This window comes from Natator depressus, chromosome 7 (genome assembly GCF_965152275.1).
Source record: "Natator depressus isolate rNatDep1 chromosome 7, rNatDep2.hap1, whole genome shotgun sequence".
Classification (NCBI taxonomy): Eukaryota; Metazoa; Chordata; order Testudines; family Cheloniidae; genus Natator; species Natator depressus.
Window position 1 is genome coordinate 40,606,956 of NC_134240.1, and position 18,665 is coordinate 40,625,620.

General features: G+C 47.5%; 1 protein-coding gene and 1 long non-coding RNA gene across 3 annotated transcripts in view; both read right to left on the minus strand.

Moving 5' to 3' along the window:
• Nucleotides 1-18,665, minus strand: part of IARS1 (isoleucyl-tRNA synthetase 1) — a 225,591-nt gene that overhangs the window by 192,838 nt on the left and 14,088 nt on the right. The window lies entirely within an intron of this gene.
• On the minus strand, nt 10,323-13,449 carry LOC141991513 (uncharacterized). Of its 2 annotated transcripts, none has more exons than XR_012640381.1 (3): nt 13,125-13,449; nt 11,784-12,606; nt 10,323-10,829 (listed from the first exon to the last, which is right to left on the minus strand). It is a non-coding gene; the product is annotated as an uncharacterized LOC141991513 (long non-coding RNA). The 2 variants fall into 2 exon arrangements; XR_012640382.1 differs by having other exon boundaries at nt 11,784-12,372; nt 13,125-13,439.

Genomic DNA, 18,665 nt, shown 5'->3' on the forward strand with positions numbered 1-18,665 from the left:
TTGTGAAGGCTAGGACTATAACAGGGTTTAAAAGAGAACTGGATAAATTCATGGAGGTTAAGTCCATTAATGGCTATTAGCCAGGATGGGCAAGGAATGGTGTCCCTAGCCTCTGTTTGTCAGAGGGTGGAGATGGATGGCAGGAGAGAGATCACTAGATCATTACCTGTTGGGTTCACTCCCTCTGGGGCACCTGGAATTGGTCACTGTCGGTAGACAAGATACTGGGCTGGATGGACCCTTGGTCTGACTCAGTATGGCCCTTCTTATGTTCTTACCACTAACTTCTCTCTCACTGTATTCCAGTTCCCACCCTACCTCAGGCTCCATCTATATAACTAGAGTTTTTTGTTTTTAATACTGTTGAGAATTGTAATTTCTCTGTCTAAATATTCACCACTGCTCTCCACCCACCAACCAATGTTATAATATTGGCATCATCCACTGATTGTGAAGTATGTGAAAATGTTGCACTAAAGAGAAAAAAAAGTGGAAAGTGCCCTTTATTTACACATTTATTAACCTATAAAATAGAAACATATACTCAAAACTCATTTGCAGCAGGGCACATTGTTAATGTTTTAAAAACCACTAGGAAGCACTATATCTCCACATTAATGAGGGAGTGACTACATAATGCTTTGTTTCAGAGTACCAGCCGTGTTAGTCTGTATCCGCAAAAAGAAAAGGAGTACTTGTGGCACTTAGAAACTAACAAATCTTTTGAGCATAAGCTTTCGTGAGCTACAGCTCGCTTCATCGGATGCATGCAGGAGAAAATACAGTGGGGAGATTTTATATACACAGAGAACATGAAACAATGGGTGTTACCATACACACTGTAATGAGAGTGATCAGGTAAGGTGAGCTATTATCAGCAGGAAAGAAAAAAATCAAAACAAAACAAACAAAAAAATCTTTTGTAGTGATAATCAAGGTGGGCCATTTCCAGCAGTTGACAAGAATGTGTGAGGAATGGGGGGGAAGGGGCGAGGGGGAATAAACATGGGGAAATAGTTTTGCTTTGTGTAATGACACATCCACTCCCAGTCTCTATTCAAGCCTAAGTTAATTGTATCCAGTTTGCAAATTAATTCCAATTCAGCAGTCTCTCATTGGAGTCTGTACTGGACAGTCTCTACGTAAAAGAATAAATGGACACAAATCTAACATCAAGAATTATAACATTCAAAAACCAGTCGGAGAACACTTCAATCTCTTTGGTCACTCAATTACAGACCTAAAAGTGGCAAGTCTTCAACAAAAAAACTTCAAAAACAGACTCCAACGAGAGACTGCTGAATTGGAATTAATTTGCAAACTGGACACCATTAAATTAGGCTTGAATAAAGACTGGGAGTGGATGTGTCACTACACAAAGTAAAACTATTTCCCCATGTTTATTCCGCCCCCCCCCCAACTGCTCCTCACACATTCTTGACAACTGCTGGAAATGGCCCACCTTGATTATCACTACAAAAGGTTTTGGGTTTTTTTTTTGTTTTTTATCTCTCCTGCTGGGAATAGCTCACCTTACCTGATCACTCTCCTTACAGTGTGTATGGTAACATCCCCCTTGCTCTCCTGCTGGTAATAGCTCACCTTAAGTGATCACTCTCTTTACAGTGTGTATGGTAACACCCATTGTTTCATGTTCTCTGTGTATATAAATCTCCCCACTGTATTTTCCACTGAATGCATCTGATGAAGTGAGCTGTAGCTCACGAAAGCTTATGCTCAAATAAATTTGTTAGTCTCTAAGGTGCCATAAGTACTCCTTTTCTTTTTGCGAATACAGAATAACACAGCTGCTACTCTGAAACCTGTCATTATGCAAGGCACTGAATTTAGCCGTATGGAGTGGAAATCTATCAACTTCATGAAAAAACTCATACAGATACAGACAGACATCATCTTCCTTTCCAAATGCAAACAGATGGACATCATACCAAAAGGACTGAAGGTAAAAAATCCATTACAATCTACTTACCACACAGACTATGCTGACAGCTTGTGCCACACGCTCTCAAAGAAACTGCGGAACCACCTGATCAACATCCTCTATAGCAAACAGAAAGATTAAGAATGAGCTCTCAAAACTGGATACTCTCATAAAAAAACAACCTTCCACACAAACTTCCTTGTGGCTGGACTTTACAAAAACTAGACAAGCCATTTACAAAACACACTTTGCTTCTCTACAAAAGAAAAAGGACACTAAAGTATCTAAACTACTGCATGCCACAAGGGGCCACAACAGTGGTTCCCTTAACCCACCCAGCAATATTGTTAATCTATCCAACTATACTCTTAGCCCAGCAGAAGAATCTGTCCTATCTCGGGGCCTCTCCTTCTGTCCCTCCACCCCCACAAACATGATACAGTTCTGTGGTGACCTAGAATCCTATTTTCGACACCTCCGACTCAAAGAATATTTCCAACACACCTCTGAACAACATACGAACCCACAGAGACCTTCCTACCAACACTACAAAAAGAAGGATTCTAGGTGGACTCTTCCTCAAGGTCGAAACAACAGTCTGGACCTCTACATAGAGTGCTTCCGCTGCCGTGCACGGGCTGAAATTGTGGAAAAGCAGCATCACTTGCCCCATAACCTCAGCCGTGCAGAACACAATGCCATCCACAACCTCAGAAACAACTCTGACATCATAATGAAAAAGGCTGACAAAGGAGGTGCTGTCGTCATCATGAATAGGTCAGAGAATATGAACAAGAGGCTGCTAGGCAGCTCTCCAACACCACTTTCTACAAGCCATTACCCTCTGATCCCACTGAGGGTTACCAAAAGAAACTACAGCATTTGCTCAAGAAACTCCCTGAAAAAGCACAAGAACAAATCCACACAGACACACCTTTGGAACCCCAACCTGGGGTATTCTATCTGCTACCCAAGATCCATAAACCTGGAAATCCTGGACGCCCCATCATCTCAAGCATTGGCACCCTGACAGCAGGATTGTCTGGCTATGTAGACTCCCTCCTCAGGCCCTACGCTACTGGCACTCCCAGCTATCTTCGAGACACCACTGACTTCCTGAGGAAACTACAATCCATCGGTGATCTTCCCGAAAACACCGTCCTAGCCACTATGGCCGTACAAGCCCTCTACACCAACATTCCACACAAAGATGGACTACAAGCCATCAGGAACAGTATCCCCGATAATGTCACGGCAAACCTGGTGGCTGAACTTTGTGACTTTGTCCTCACCCATAACTATTTCACATTTGGGGACAATGTATACCTTCAAATCAGCGGCACTGCTAGGGGTATCCGCATGGCCCCACAGTATGCCAACATTTTTATGGGTGACTTAGAACAACGCTTCCTCAGCTCTCGTCCCCTAATGCCCCTACTCTACTTGCGCTACATTGACGACATCTTCATAATCTGGACCCATGGAAAAGAAGCCCTTGAGGAATTCCACCACGATTTCAACAATTTCCATCCCACCATCAACCTCAGCCTGGACCAGTCCACACAAGAGATCCACTTCCTGGACACTACGGTGCTAATAAGCAATGGTCACATAAACACCACCCTATACCGGAAACCTACTGACCGCTGTTCCTACCTACATGCCTCCAGCTTTCATCCAGACCACACCACACGATCCATTGTCTACAGCCAAGCTCTACGATACAACCGCATTTGCTCCAACCCCTCAGACAGAGACAAACACCAACAAGATCTCTATCAAGCATTCTTACAACTACAATACCCACCTGCTGAAGTGAAGAAACAGATTGACAGAGCCAGAAGAGTACCCAGAACTCACCAACTACAGGACAGGCCCAACAAAGAAAATAACAGAATGCCACTAGCCATCACCTTCAGCCCCCAGCTAAAACCTCTCCAACGTATCATCAAGGATCTACAACCTATCCTGAAGGACGACCCATCACTCTCACAGATCTTGGGAGACAGGCCAGTCCTTGCTTACAGACAGCCCCCCAACCTGAAGCAAATACTCACCAGCAACCACACACCACACAACAGAACCACTAACCCAGGAACCTATCCTTGCAACAAAGCCCGTTGCCAACTGTGCCCACATATCTATTCAGGGGACACCATCATAGGGCCTAATCACATCAGCCACACTATCAGAGGCTCATTCACCTGCACATCTACCAATGTGATATATGCCATCATGTGCCAGCAATGCCCCTCTGCCATGTACATTGGTCAAACTGGACAGTCTCTACGTAAAAGAATAAATGGACACAAGTCAGACGTCAAGAATTATAACATTCAAAAACCAGTCGGAGAACACTTCAATCTCTCTGGTCACTCGATTACAGACCTAAAAGCAGCAATACTTCAACAAAAAAACTTCAAAAACAGATTCCAACGAGAGACTGCTGAATTGGAATTAATTTGCAAACTGGATACAATTAACTTAGACTTGAATAGAGACTGGGAGTGGATGGGTCATTACACAAAGTAAAACTATTTCCCCATGTTTATCCCCCACCCCCGCACCCCCCACTGTTCCTCAGACATTCTTGTCAACTGCTGGAAATGGCCCACCTTGATTATCACTACAGAAAGCCCCCCCCCCCCCCCCCGCTCTCCTGCTGGTAATAGCTCACCTTAAGTGATCACTCTCTTTACAGTAAAAAGAAAAGGAGTACTTGTGGCACCTTAGAGACTAACAAATTTATCTGAAGTGAGCTGTAGCTCACGAAAGCTTATGCTCAAATAAATTTGTTACTCTCTAAGGTGTCACAAGTACTCCTTTTCTTTTTGCGAATACAGACTAACACGGCTGCTACTCTGAAACCTGTCAAATAAATTTGTTAGTCTCTAAGGTGCCACAAGTACTCCTTTTCTTTTTACATAATGCTTTGTAAGGCTGTTAATGGTTGTGCATACCTATGTGCACTTAAATGTGAAATCAAGCTGTTTTCAACTACCACCAACATTTTTACATTCTCTTTTTCACTTTTGTTCCCTAGATTTGAGACTAGGAATAGGAAGTTTTCATCAATGGCCCTTTCTCTCTGAAATTTGTTTGTCCTATTTATCTAACAAAGCCTGAGTTGTTCGACCTACAGGGCCTAGTGCAAAGCCTATCAGTTCAGGCAAGTTTTTGCCTGAGGCAGTGATAGTGGGTCTGTTCTGCCTTGAATTTGAAATCTGAAGTTAAATCTATTTTATCTGTTATATTTTACGTTTGTCAACCAACTGAGAAGCAGGACAGTTTGGAGGAATGCATGAGTACTTGATTGAGTCACAAACTTTTTAGTTATCCTCACCCTCAAAGTGAATTGTGTTTGGCCTCAGGAAAGCACTTTATCTCTGTAAATCAGCTTCCTCATCTGAGGAAAATTAGAGTAATATACACTTACAATACTTATTGAACTTGTTGAAATAACTAGTTAGCTAACATCTGTACAATGCTTTAAAGACATTGGGCAAAATCATTCTTCCTTTGCTCATGCAAATAGATTCATTGACTTTAGTGGGACTGTACACTTAGGAAAGGTAATCTGGATTTAGTCCCTCCTCAAATGCTATCCATGGGCTAATTTTATTTTTTAAAATACATATATGTGACCAGACACACACGTAATAAGTGCACTTTTAGAAATCAATCAATAAAGCCTAAATGTTCCATAACATTCTTCACTGTCCTAAGTGTGTAATTACAGAAGTTGCATTTTTAGATAAATATGACCAAATACGACTTTTACTTAGGTTAGTTTTCTTTTCTAAATGGTGTATGCCTTTAGAAATTGGTTTCTTTTAGGGCTGTCAAGTGATTACAAAAATTAATTGTGCAGTTAAACAATAATAGCATACAATTTCTTTAAATATTTTTGGATGTTTTCTACATTTTCAAATATATTCATTTCAATTACAACACAGAATACAAAGTGTACCGTGCTCACTTTAAATTTATTTTTATTACAAATATTTGCACTGTAAAAAAACAAAAGAAATAGCATTTTTCAATTCACCTAATACAAATACTGTAGTGCAATCTCTTTATCGTAAATGTTGAACTTACAAATGAAGAATTATATACCCCAAAAAACTGTATTCAAAAATAAAACAAAACTTTAGAACCTACAAGTCCACTCGGTCCTACTTCATCCAATCACTTTGACAAACAAGTTTGGTTACAATTTGCAGGAGACAATACTGCCAACTTCTTATTTACAAAGTCACCTGAAAGTGAGAACAGGCGTGCGCATGGCACTGTTGTAGCCAGCGTCACAAGATATTTATGTGCCTGATGTGCTAAAGATTCATATGTCCCTTCATGCTTCAACCACCATTCCAGAGGACATTCGTCCATTCTGATGACGGGTTCTTCTCGATAACAATCCAAAGCAGAGCGGACCGATGCATGTTCATTTTCATCATCTGAGTCAGATGCCACCAACACAAGATTGATTTTCTGTTTTTGGTGGTTCGGGTTCTGTAGTTTCCACATCTGAGTATTGCTCTTTTAAGACTTCTGAAAGCATGCTCCATACCTCATCCTTGTCATCTTTTAGATGGCACTTCAGATTCTTAAACCTTCGGTTGAGCGCTGAAGCTATTTTTAGAAATCAGTGGTACCTTCTTTGCGTTTTGTCAAATCTGCCGTGAAAGTGTTCTTAAAACGAACTTGTGCTGAGTCATCATCGGAGACTGCTATAACATAAAATATATGGCAGAATGCGGGTAAAACAGAACAGGAGACATACAATTCTCCCCCAAGGAGATCAGTCACAAATTTAATTAAAGCATTTTTTTTTAACAAGTATCATCAGCACAGAAGCATGTCATCTGGAATGGTGGCCAAAGCATGAAGGGGCATACAAATGTTTAGCATATCTGGCATGTAAATACCTTGCAATGCCGGCTAGAAAAGTGCCATGCAAATTCCTGTTCTCACTTTTAGATGGCATTGTAAATAAGAAGGCAGCAGTATCTCCTGTAAATGTAAACAAACTTGTTTGTCTTAGGGATTGACTGAACAAGAAGTAGGACTGAGTGGACTTGTAGGTTCTAAAGTTTTACATTGTTTTCTTTTGAGCACAGTTATGTAACAAAAAAAAATTACATTTGTAAGTTACACTTTCATGATAAAGAGATTGCATTACAGTAGTTGTATGAGATGAACTGAAAAATACTATTTCTTTTCTTGATCATTTTTACAGTGAAAATATTTGTAATAAAAAATAATATAAAATGAGCACTGTACACTTTGTGTTCTGTGTTGTAATAGAAATCAATATTTTTGAAAATGTAGAAAAACATCCAAAAAGATGTAATACATTTCAATTGGTGTTCTATTGTTTAACAGTGCGATTAATCACGATTAATTTTTTTAATCGTGATTAATTTTTTAGTTAATTTAGTGAGTTAACTGCGATTAATCGACAGTCCTAGTTTCTTTAACTCACAGTTGACAAACACAACTTAAGCAGTTATGTTAAAGTAAACTCTGTATTAGTTCCTGTTCTAAAGGAATTTTAAAACAAATTACTAGTTAAAATAATACATATTTAAGCAATATTAATAAATTATATTTTTCCACTTTGATTGAACATAGCATGTGTCTGGTCAATTCTGCCCTCACCTTTTACTCCTGTTGCTCAACTCCATTTCTCCTCCCACAACTACCTTTGGCTTGCCCTTGTTCATTCTCTACCTTTTTTATCTTTCTCCCCCTCTTCTATGTCTACACTATGAAATTAGGTCGAATTTATAGAAGTCGATTTTTTTGAAAGTGATTTTATAAAGTCGATTGTGTGTGTCCCCACTTAAGACCATTAAGTCAGCGGAGTGCATCCACAGTACCGAGGCTAGCGTTAACTTGTGGAGCGTTGCATTGTGGGTAACTATCCCACAGTTCCTGCAGTCTCCGCCGCCCATTGGAATTCTGGGTTGAGATCCCAATGCCCGATGGGGCAAAAAACATTGTTGCGGGTGGCTCTGGGTACATGTCATCAGGCCCCCCCTTCCTCCCTCCCTCCCTCCCTCCCTCCGTGAAATCAATGTCAGACAATCGTTTTGCACCTTTTTTCCTGGGTTACCCGTGCAGATGCCATACCAAGGCAAGCATGGAGCCCGCTCAGCTCACCGTCACCATATGTCTCCTGGGTGCTGGTAGACATGGGACTGCATTGCTACACAGCAGCAGCTCATTGCCTTATGGCAGCAGATAGTGCAGTATGACTGGTATCCATCCTCGTCGTCTCCTGGGTGCTCTTGGCCAGCCTCAGTGAGGTCGCTCGGGGTGCCTGGGCAGACATGGGTGCTCCTGGCAGATCTTGGTGAGGTCTGTCAGGGGCGCCTGGGCAGACATGGGTGCTCCTGGCAGATCTCGGTAAGGTCTGTCAGGGGCGCCTGGACATAAATGGGAGTGACTCAGGTCAGTCTCTTCTTTTAAGTTTTGTCTAATGGAGATTCAGTCCTGCCTGGAATATTGGCAGAGGGATAGCTCATTGATTTGAGCATTGGCCTGCTAAACCCAGGGTTGTGAGTTCAATCCTTGAGAGGACCATTCTGCCTCAGGCTGCTCTCCCAGCCAGCAGCACCGCGAGCACCCAGGAGACGATCATAGCTAGCAGTCGTACTGCACTGTCTGCTGGTGAGCACCCAGGAGATGACGACGGCTAGCAGTCGTAGTGCACCGTCTGCTGCCAGCCTACCCTTTGCTCCTCCCTCCATGAAAGCAACGGTCTACAATTGTTTTGTGCCTTTTTCCATGTGGGCGCCATATTGCTGTCAGCATCGCCATCCACCCGCCACTTCCGCTGCCATTCTGCTCTTCTGCTCACACCACACCACGGCAAGCATGGAGCCCGCTCAGATCACTGCAGCAGTTGTGACTGCTCTAAACACCAGGCGCATTATCCAGCAGTATATGCAGAACCAGAACCTGCAAAAGCAGGCGAGTAGGCGACGGCAGCACAGTGAGGAGAGCGATGAGGATGAGGACATGGACACAGACTTCTCTCAAAGTACGGGCCCTGGCAATTTGGCCATCCTGGTGGCAATGGGGCAGGTTCATGCCATGGAATGCCTATTCTGGACCCAGGAAATAAGCACAGACTGGTGGGATCGCATAGTGTTGCAGGTCTGGGATGATTCCCAATGGCTGCGAAACTTTCACATGTGTAAGGGCACTTTCATGGAACTTGTGACTTGCTTTCCCCTGCCCTGAATTGCCAGAATACCGAGAGGAGAGGAGCCCTTACAGTTCACAAGCGAGTCGCGATAGCCCTCTGGAAGTTTGCAATGCCAGACAGCTACCGGTCAGTCGGGAATCAATTTGGAGTGGGCAAATCTACTGTGGGAGCTGCTGTGATGCAAGTAGCCAACGCGATCACTGACTTGCTGCTATCAAGGGTAGTGACTCTGGGAAATGTGCAGGTCATAGTGGATGGCTTTGCTGCAATGGGATTCCTCAACTGTGGTGGGGCGATAGACGGAACGCATATCCCTATCTTGGGACCGGACCACCAAGGCAACCAGTACATAAAGCAAAAGGGGTATTTTTCAATGGTGCCGCAAGCACTGGTGGATCACAAGGCACATTTCACCAACATCAACGTGGGATGGCCGGGAAAGGTACATGACGCTTGCATCTTCAGGTACTCTGGTCTGTGGGAACGGCTGCAGCAAGGGACTTACTTTCCAGACCAGAAAATAACTGTTGGGGATGTTGAAACGCCTTTAGTTATCCTTGGGGACCCAGCCTACTCCTTAATGCCATGGCTCATGAAGCCATACACAGGCACCCTGGGTAGTCATCAGGAGCTGTTCAAGTACAGGCTGCGCAAGTGCAGAATGGTGGTAGAATGTGCATTTGGACGTTTAAAAGCACGCTGGCGCAGTTTACTGACTCGATTAGGCCTCAGCGAAACCAATATTCCCATCGTTATTACTGCTTGCTGTGAGCTCCACAGTATCTATGATAGTAAGGGGGAGACGTTTATGGCAGGGTGGGAGGTTGAGGCAAATCACCTGGCCACTGATTAGGCGCAGCCAGACACCCGGGCGGTTAGAAGAGCACAGCAGGGCACGCGGCACATCAGAGAAGCTTTGAAAACTAGTTTCATGACTGGCCAGGCTATGGTGTGAAAGTTATGTTTGTTTCTCCTTGATGAAAACCCGCCCCCTTGGTTCACTCTACTTCCTTGTAAGCCCCCCTTTTATCACCGCTTGCAGAGGCAATAAAGTCATTGTTGTTTCAAATTCATTCATTCTTTATTAATTCGTCACAGAAATGGGGGGATAACTGCCAAGGTAGCCCAGGAGGGGTGGGGAAGGAGGAAGCACCGGGTGGGGGGGTGGAGGAGGGGAGGACAGAAGGACAAGGCCACACTGCACTTCAAAACTTATTGAATGCCAGCTTTCTGTTGCTTGGGCAGTCCTCTGGGGTGGAGTGGTTCGGTGCCTGGAGGCCCCCCCACCGCACTCTTGGGCATCTGGGTGAGGAGGCTATGGAACTTGGGGAGGAGGGTGGTTGGTTAGACAGGGGCTGCAGCAGTGGTCTGTGCTCCTGCTGCCTTTCCTGCACCTCAACCATACACTGGAGCATATCAGTTTGAGCCTCCAGTAGCCTCAGCACTGCATCCTGCCTCCTCTCCTCTCGCTCGTCCCTCCTCTCCTCACGTTCATTTTGTGCTTTCCTGGACTCTGACATTGTCTCCCTCCACACATTGTGCTGGGCTCTTTCAGCTGGGAGGATTGCATGAGTTCAGAGAACATTTCATCGCAAGTGTGTTTTTTTAGGCTTCTAATCTTTGATAGCCTCTGGGACGGAGATGATACATGGAGCGATGAAACATTTGCAGCTGCGGGAGGGAAAAAAGGGAGATTAGTCTTAAAAAAGAGACATTTTAGAGGACAATGGGTAGACTCACAGTGAACCAAGCTGTTAACATTACATAGCATGTGTGCTTTCTTTACAAGGTCGCATTTTGCCTCTTATATCGAGGGCCTGCCAGTATGGTGTGAGAGATCACACATGCAACAGAATTCGGCGTGCAACAGAATTCGGCTTGCAGGCAGCCATGGTAAGCCACAGTCTTTTGGCTTCTTTAACCTTCCTAACATGTGGGAATGGTTTCAAACAGCAGCGCCCTCATTTCACATACCAACCACCCATTGGGTTGGCCCTTTAAAATGGGTTGGCCATTTAAAAGGAGGGGCTGTGGTTTTCGGGTTAACATGCAGCACAAACCCAAGTAACCACCCACCCACACCCCCAATTCTCTGGGATGATCGCTTCACCCCTCCCCCCATTGCGTGGCTAACAGCTGGGGTGATTTCTGTTCAGCCACAGGCAAACAGCCCAGCAGGAATGGCCACCTCTGAATGTCCCCTTAATAAAGCTCCCCTATTTCAACCAGGTGACCACGAATGATATCACTCTCCTAAGGATAACACAGAGAGATAAAGAACGGATGTTGCTTGAATGCCAGCAAACACCAGGACCATAAACTGCCATGCTTTGTTATGCAATGATTCCAGACTACGTGCTGCTGGCCTGTCTGGGTAAAGTGTCCTACCATGGAGGACGGAATAAGGCTGCCCTCCCCAGAAACCTTTTGCAAAAGCTTTGGGAGTACATCCAGAAGAGCCTCACTGAGATGTCCCTGGAGGATTTCCACTCCATCCCCATACACATTAACAGACTTTTCCAGTAGCTGTACTGGCCGCGAATGCATCCCAAGTCGTCAGGGCAAATTAATCATTAAACACGCTTACTTTTAAACCATGTATTATATTTACAAAGGTACACTCACCAGAGGTCCCTTCTCCGCCTTCTCGGTCCGGGAGCCTGCCTTCGGTGGGTTGGGAGGGTACTAGATCCAGGGTGAAAAACAGTTCCTGGCTGTTGGGGAAAACGGTTTCTCCACTTGCTTGCTGTGCTTCAATCTCCTCCTCCTCATCATCTTCCTCATCCCCAAAATCCACATCCCTGTTGCATGAGAGTCCATTGACGGAGTCCATGCACAGGGTTGGGGTAGTTGTAGGGGCACCCCCTAGAATGGCATGCAGCTTATCATAGAAGCGGCATGTCTAGGGCTCTGACCCGGAGTGGCCATTTGCCTCTCTGGTTCTTTGGTAGGCTTGCCTTAAGTTTCACACGGCACTGCTGTGGGTCCCTGTTATAGCCTCTGTCCTTTCATGCCCGTGGAGATTTTTTCAAATATTTTGGCATTTCGTCTTTTCGAACGGAGTTCTGATAGCACAGATTCATCTCCCCATACAGCGATCAGATCCAGTGCCTCCCGTTCGGTTCATGTTGGAGCTCTTTTGCGATTCTGGGACTGCATGGTCACTTCTGCTGATGAGCTCTGCATGGTCACCTCTGCTGATCAGCTCGCCACGCTGGTCAAACAGGAAATGAAATTCAAAAGTTTGCGGAGCTTTTCCTGTCTACCTGGCCAGTGCATCTGAGCTGAGAGTGCTGTCCAGAGCGGTCACAGTGGAGCACTCTGGGATAGCTCCCGGAGACCAATACCGTCGAATTGTGTCCACACTACCCCAAATTGGACCCAGCAAGGTCGATTTCAGCGCTAATCCACTCGTCGGGGAGGAGTACAGAAACCGGTTTTAAGAGCCCTTAAAGTCAGAAAAAATGGCTTCTTAGTGTGGACGGGTACAGGGCTAAACCAATCTCACGCTGCTAAATCCGACCTAAAGTCGTAGTGTAGACCAGGGCTCAGTCTTGTATAGTTTATTCTCCTCTTTCCCCTCACCACAGCTACAGTAAACATATATAAGCACCCCAATCTTGCTGTCCTTACTCATGCCCACAGGGTAATGAAAATTATTTTGACTGAGTACATGGTAGTTATTTTTGTGGTAAATAATGTATCTTCAAGACTGGGGACAGTAGAGAAGTCACTGTCATGTGTAAGAAGACAAAGTTAAATGCTAACTGTTTAAACAGCCCTTACGCCACACTCTGGTACTAAAGTTCAAAATGCTCCAACAATCACATGGTTGTTCGACAGTTTGTTTGAAGTTGTCTAAATAAAGGCAAAAATCTACTCATAAATACAAAGCCCAAGGCTTTCAAATTTATGTGCCTAAAATTAAGCAGCTAAATGCATATTTAAGCTGCTAAATTAAGTTACCTGATTTTCAAATGTTAAACATCCACTGCTCCTCCTGACTTAAATATGTGCTCAGCACTCCCTAAAAATCAGACCACTAATATCTAGGTGAAAAACCAATTAAAAAGGTGGCCAAAAGGTGTAAACAAAGCTAATGGGAACATTTTGCTCACTCCAGCTATTGGCAGATCCATCTGGCATAATCTGTAAGTATTTTAATTAATACACTAGGTTACTAAATTGCATTAAGGAACACGATGCAAACAGTTAACTATTTGAACACTCTAGCAGAGTTCTTGAGATGACAGTTTGTTTGCACAGCCCTTAAATCCTCCTCCTCCTCCCTAACCCTCCACCCCCACCCCAAAAGCAGACGAGAAGGGGGAGGGTCAGGGTGTCCGTCTGCCAGCGGGGAGAGAAGGGGGCTGGCTAAACATGATGGCTGTAAACAAGGGCTGTAGAACAAGTCTAGCACGTCCCTTGCGAACGGATCCTCCCCAGTCCTCCACTCCGCCCCCTTGTAGTCAAATAGAAATTGAATGTGTATGGACAGTGCTGCTCCAGGCCCCTGCAACTCCTCCCTTCACTCCCAGCATACTCCCCTTGCTACTGCTGTTTCGTGAACGAGATCAATCTTGTGTTCGTGTTCTTTTTTTACACTGGAATATGCAATTTTATCCCGGACCTTTCGAAATGAGGAAGGGTCTTCCTGATCATTTCTCTACAGCTTTTAAGCCGAACTTCGGGCCGGGCCCGCTAAAGAGTGTTAGACAGACTTGCCTCGGGATATTTTTAAAAATCCTTTGCCTTTTTCTGAGATGTAAAACGGACAGGATTTGTTACAATGGTTCTGGTGGGAAGACGACGAATAGCTTCAGTGAGCAATGTGTAGGGATCTCCCAGTGTCCAAACAGCTGATGTTGAGGGAGGGGCGGGAGTCTTGGACGCCCACCAATAAAAACAAACAAGAACCCACAGCTAAAATGCCCACGATCAATCACCCACCCCACCCCTCTTTCGTCAACTTTCAGTGGCAGGATGGCAGCTTCCCCTATCTCCAATTATTGCTGGTGTGCCACCCAGACCGCACATGCAAGGAGTTACAAGGGGTGGGGAAGGCTGAAAAGAGTTTTCACACACTGTCCCTCCAGCATATCAACCCTTTGCAAACACAGCTGCAGTGTGCAGCTAGACCCAGGGTTCCCCTGGTAGCTGTCTCTCCTGCCAGTTCGCAGGCATTCACTTGCCTAGGCACCGCCCCGTCTGTTCCTCTGAGCAACACGCCACTCAAGCGCTTGTTTTGTGCTTCTACCGGCCGTTAAGCACTTTACGTATCCGATGCAACCAAGGCAAGCTCGGGGTGGAGCTGCGCAAAAAAATCCGGGCGTAGGCGAGGGTTGTGCATGGAAATCACACAGAATAACTCGCCTGGAGTTGGGCCAAACCACTATTGTGTAAATGCAAAAAATGTAAGGGGAGAAGCAGAAAACACCACCGACACCCCATGCGGACGCATTCCTCCTTGCCTGACATGCAGCATATCGATTTTGCAGGTCGATGCAAGGGTTTGGAAGGAAAAATTATTCGTTGATGCACACACCCCCTCCACACTGGCTGCTTTTGGACTGCTCCATGTCCTGTACATAAGGGGGTGTGGACTGGAGAAACACTAAAAAAGAGCAAGCAAATCCCGGAGGGTGGTGTGTGTTTGTTTTCTCGGGGCTGTGCAACTAGACAGTGAACGGCAAAGAGCGTCCGACGCGACCTCCCTGCTTCTCTCCCCTTCTCCTTTTGTCAAACACACCCACAGTCCTAGGCAGTTGTTATTCTGTAGCGGTTTGCACCGGAGTAACAATCTGCTACAGAAGAAGGCGAGATAATCTCTTCTAGGCAGCAGCCTAAAACTGGTCAAGCTGCCCCACAGCCTGCAGCAGCTCAGCCAGGCTATGCACTGTCAAAGGGCTCTGGTCAAGAAAAAAACAGAGCGGATTGTGAAAAGGTAGAGGCAGCAGGAAAGCCCCTTTGGCTGGGGGGAAACCGCAGTGCTTTACAAACCAGCAACGAACAAGCCAACCCAGAAGGGGGGGAAACGCTAAGAAGAAGACGACGACATTGAATTTGCTTCTTTGGGGGTTGTTGGCAGCTGTCCAGGGCTGCAAAGAGTATGTGAGAGGGTTACTATGTTGAGAAGAGAAGAGCTGATCACGTGTGGCACAGGAGCCAGGGGTGCCCCCTGGGAGCCTGCCAGGGCTGGGAAGGAGGAAGAGGTGCCGGAAGCCTACCAGCAGCAGCTGAAGGAGGGAGCGCCCCGGAGGGGCTGCAGCAGGGGTCGCTGGCACCACAGCTGGCGTGGAAGGACCCCCGCCTTCTCCAGGAAGCTTTTGGGCAGTAGGACGCACGCCCATTACCACCAGCAGCACTGCAGGGCCTCCCAGCGGTGCTATCGGCCCACCCGCCCCAGGGTGCTGCTCTCTCTGCGCCCCGTCAACATGATGGGCAAGCGAGCCCCGGGCATGCGGGCCCCCCGCAACACCAACCAGTTCCTGATGCGGGAGAAGTACCAGCTCATGCACCTGCGGTCGGACTCGGTGGGCACCGAGAGCGGCGGGTCGGACAGTGAGATGGACCCGCTGGACATGGACTCTTACCTGGGGGTGCTAGAGAACTCCCGGGGGGCGCTGATGGACTTTGCCGAGGATCCTCGCTCCTCCTCCTGGTCTCCGCCCGCTTCCTCGGCCGCCACTGACTCGGAGCCCTCTTCGCAGCAGCAGTTGCGGTTTTTCGGCGGCGGCTTGGCGGACGTGCACCAGGAGGAGAGCTTGCAGTACTTCCCTTCCGAGGACGATGTGATCGAGAGCGAGATATTCATGGAGAAGGACTTCCACGAGTTCTGTAGCAGAATTGCTTGAATTGGGGGGCATCTATTTATTTGATACAATTACCCCCTTCCCACCACCCACCCTTTCCTCCCGTTGCCTTTTATACTTGGCTGGGTTATGCGGGCGATCGTATCTCCGGGTCACAGCTGGATCCGGTCGAGCTGGGTATGTGGATTCTCATGGGTAAAATGGTTTTCCAAACGTTAAGTTCATCTGTTGGCATTTGAACCTCCCCAGGGACGGGGGGAGGAGGTGGCGGGGCATTTTGCCCCCCCCCCCGGGGGGGGGGGAAGGGACATGGGATTACATACTAGGCCTTGTTTGTTGGAGCGCTTTATTTATTTTACCGCCACCCTTTTGCGTTGTTGTCAAGCGGGGCCAGGTCATTTTATATTAAAAAAAAACAAACCCACACGCTCTGGATCTTAAATAAAAGGAACTTTTGTAAATTAAAGCAAATCTACTGTGCGAAGTGTGTGCGCTCTCTCTGGGAAAATGTGTCCAGTACTAAGAGCATCGTGGGGGGGGGTCTCCTGCGTAGGTGTGCGGAGTGTGCGCCTTGCGGAAGGAAGAACGGGGAGGAGGAGCGCGCGGTTTGGCGCAAAGGACGAAAAGCCACCGCAGCAGCGGTTTGTTTCTGCGCCTCTTGGCAGCAGTGGCACAAAACGCACTCCTTGGCTTGCTTCAGCGAAGAGCTAGAGGTGGGATGGGACAGTAACGTAATCAGCTCCCCCGCTCAGTGCAAGGGGCGGGCCACAGCGAGGAGGGACCATGCCTGGTAACCACCAAGAGGGAGCCTATGGAGGTTGCAGAGTACACGGGAATATGAGCATGGTTACAATAATCGCAGTCATCATACTTAAGGTTAAGATTTTGTCACAGTTATTTTTAGTAAAAGTCAGGGGCAGTACACAGGGGAAGCTCACAGCCTGAGCCTCGCTGCCCAGGTCGAACTGACAGCCTGAGCCCCACTGCCTGCAGGGGGGAAGCTGATAGCCAGAGCCCAGCTGCCCAGGGCAGACTAGCAACCCAACCCCACCGCCCGTAGCATTGCCAAAGGCGTCGTCCTGGTTTGGCCAGGAGTCTCCCACAACTGGGCTCGATCTCCCTGAGGCTACTGAAGCCAATCCGGGAAAATTTAGGCTGCTAAAAGTCCGGCAGCGCAACAGGGCTAAGGCAAAAAGAAAAGGAGTACTTGTGGCACCTTATAGACTAACCAATTTATTTGAGCATAAGCTTTCGTGAGCTACAGCTCCCTTCAGCGGATGCATACAGTTTCCACAGTACGCATCCGATGAAGTGAGCTGTAGCTCACGAAAGCTTATGCTCAAATAAATTGGTTAGTCTCTAAGGTGCAACAAGTACTCCTTTTCTTTTTGCGAATACAGACTAACACGGCTGGGGCTAAGGCAGGCTCCCTACCTGCCCTGGCTCCACACGGCCCCCAGAAGCGGCTAGCATGTCCCTGTGGCCCCTCAGCGGAGGCACAGCCAGGGGGTCTCCGTGAGCTGCCCCGAGCCCGAGCACCCACTCCGCAGCTCTCAGTGGCTGGGAACAGGGAACCATGGCCTGTGGGAGCTGCGGGAGCAGTGCATGTAGGCACTTGGCTGCCCCGAGACTTGGAGCCGCTGTCAGACATGCTGTCGTTTCCAGGAGCCGCCCAAGGTAAACGCTACCTGGCTGGAGCTACACCCTAAACCCCCTCCTGCACCCCAACCCAGAGCCCCCTCCTGCACCAAAACTCCCTCCTGGAGCCTGCACCCCTCACACTCTTCCACACCCCAACTCCCTGTCCCAGGCTCAGCCTGGAGTCCTCTCCCACACCCAAACTCCCAGAGCCCGCACCCCCCTTCTGCACCCTTATCCCAGGCCCAGCCTGGAGCTCCCTCCCACACTCCAAACCCCTCAGCCACACCCCCCAGCCCAGAGCCCCCACCCCCTCCCACACCTCAACCCCCTGCCCCAGCCCGGTTAAAGTGAGTGAGGGTGGGGGAGAGCGAGACGGAGGGAGGGGGGCTCGAGTGACCGGGGAGTGGGGCCTCTGAGAAGGAGCAGGGCATGGGCATGGCCTTGGAGAAGGGGTGGGGCAAGGCAAGGGTGTTTGGGTTTGTGCGATTAGACAGTTGGCAACCAGCCACTGAGGGCATACTGACAGCCAGAGCCTCACCACCCAGGACGGACTGACAACCTGAGCCCCGTCACCCGGGGGAAGACTGACAGCCAGAGCTCCCCCTCTTGGGTGGGAGGAGCTGACAGGCAGAGCCCTGCTGCCCAGGGGGAGATGACAGTTGGGGATTGGTTGGGGATTGGTCCTGCTTTGAGCAGGGGGTTGGACTAGATGACCTCCTGAGGTCCCTTCCAACCCTGATATTCTATGATTCTATGACAGACCAAGCCCTGCTGCCCAGGACAGACTGACAGACCAAACCTTGCTACCTGGGTGGAGGGAGCTGACAACCAGATCCCCACTGCTCAGGGCTCATCCTGCTGCCCGGGGGAGGGGCTGACAGTGAGAGCCCCACCGACCTAGGGTTACTACCTTTGAAATGGAAAAAAAGGCATGCACCCCCACACACAAAGCAAGCCTGACGCAACCCCAACAGCAAGCTTCGACAGCTACTTATAGTAATTAGAGAAAGAACACAGAGATAAGACTGATAACATCATTTTCTTACTTAAACTG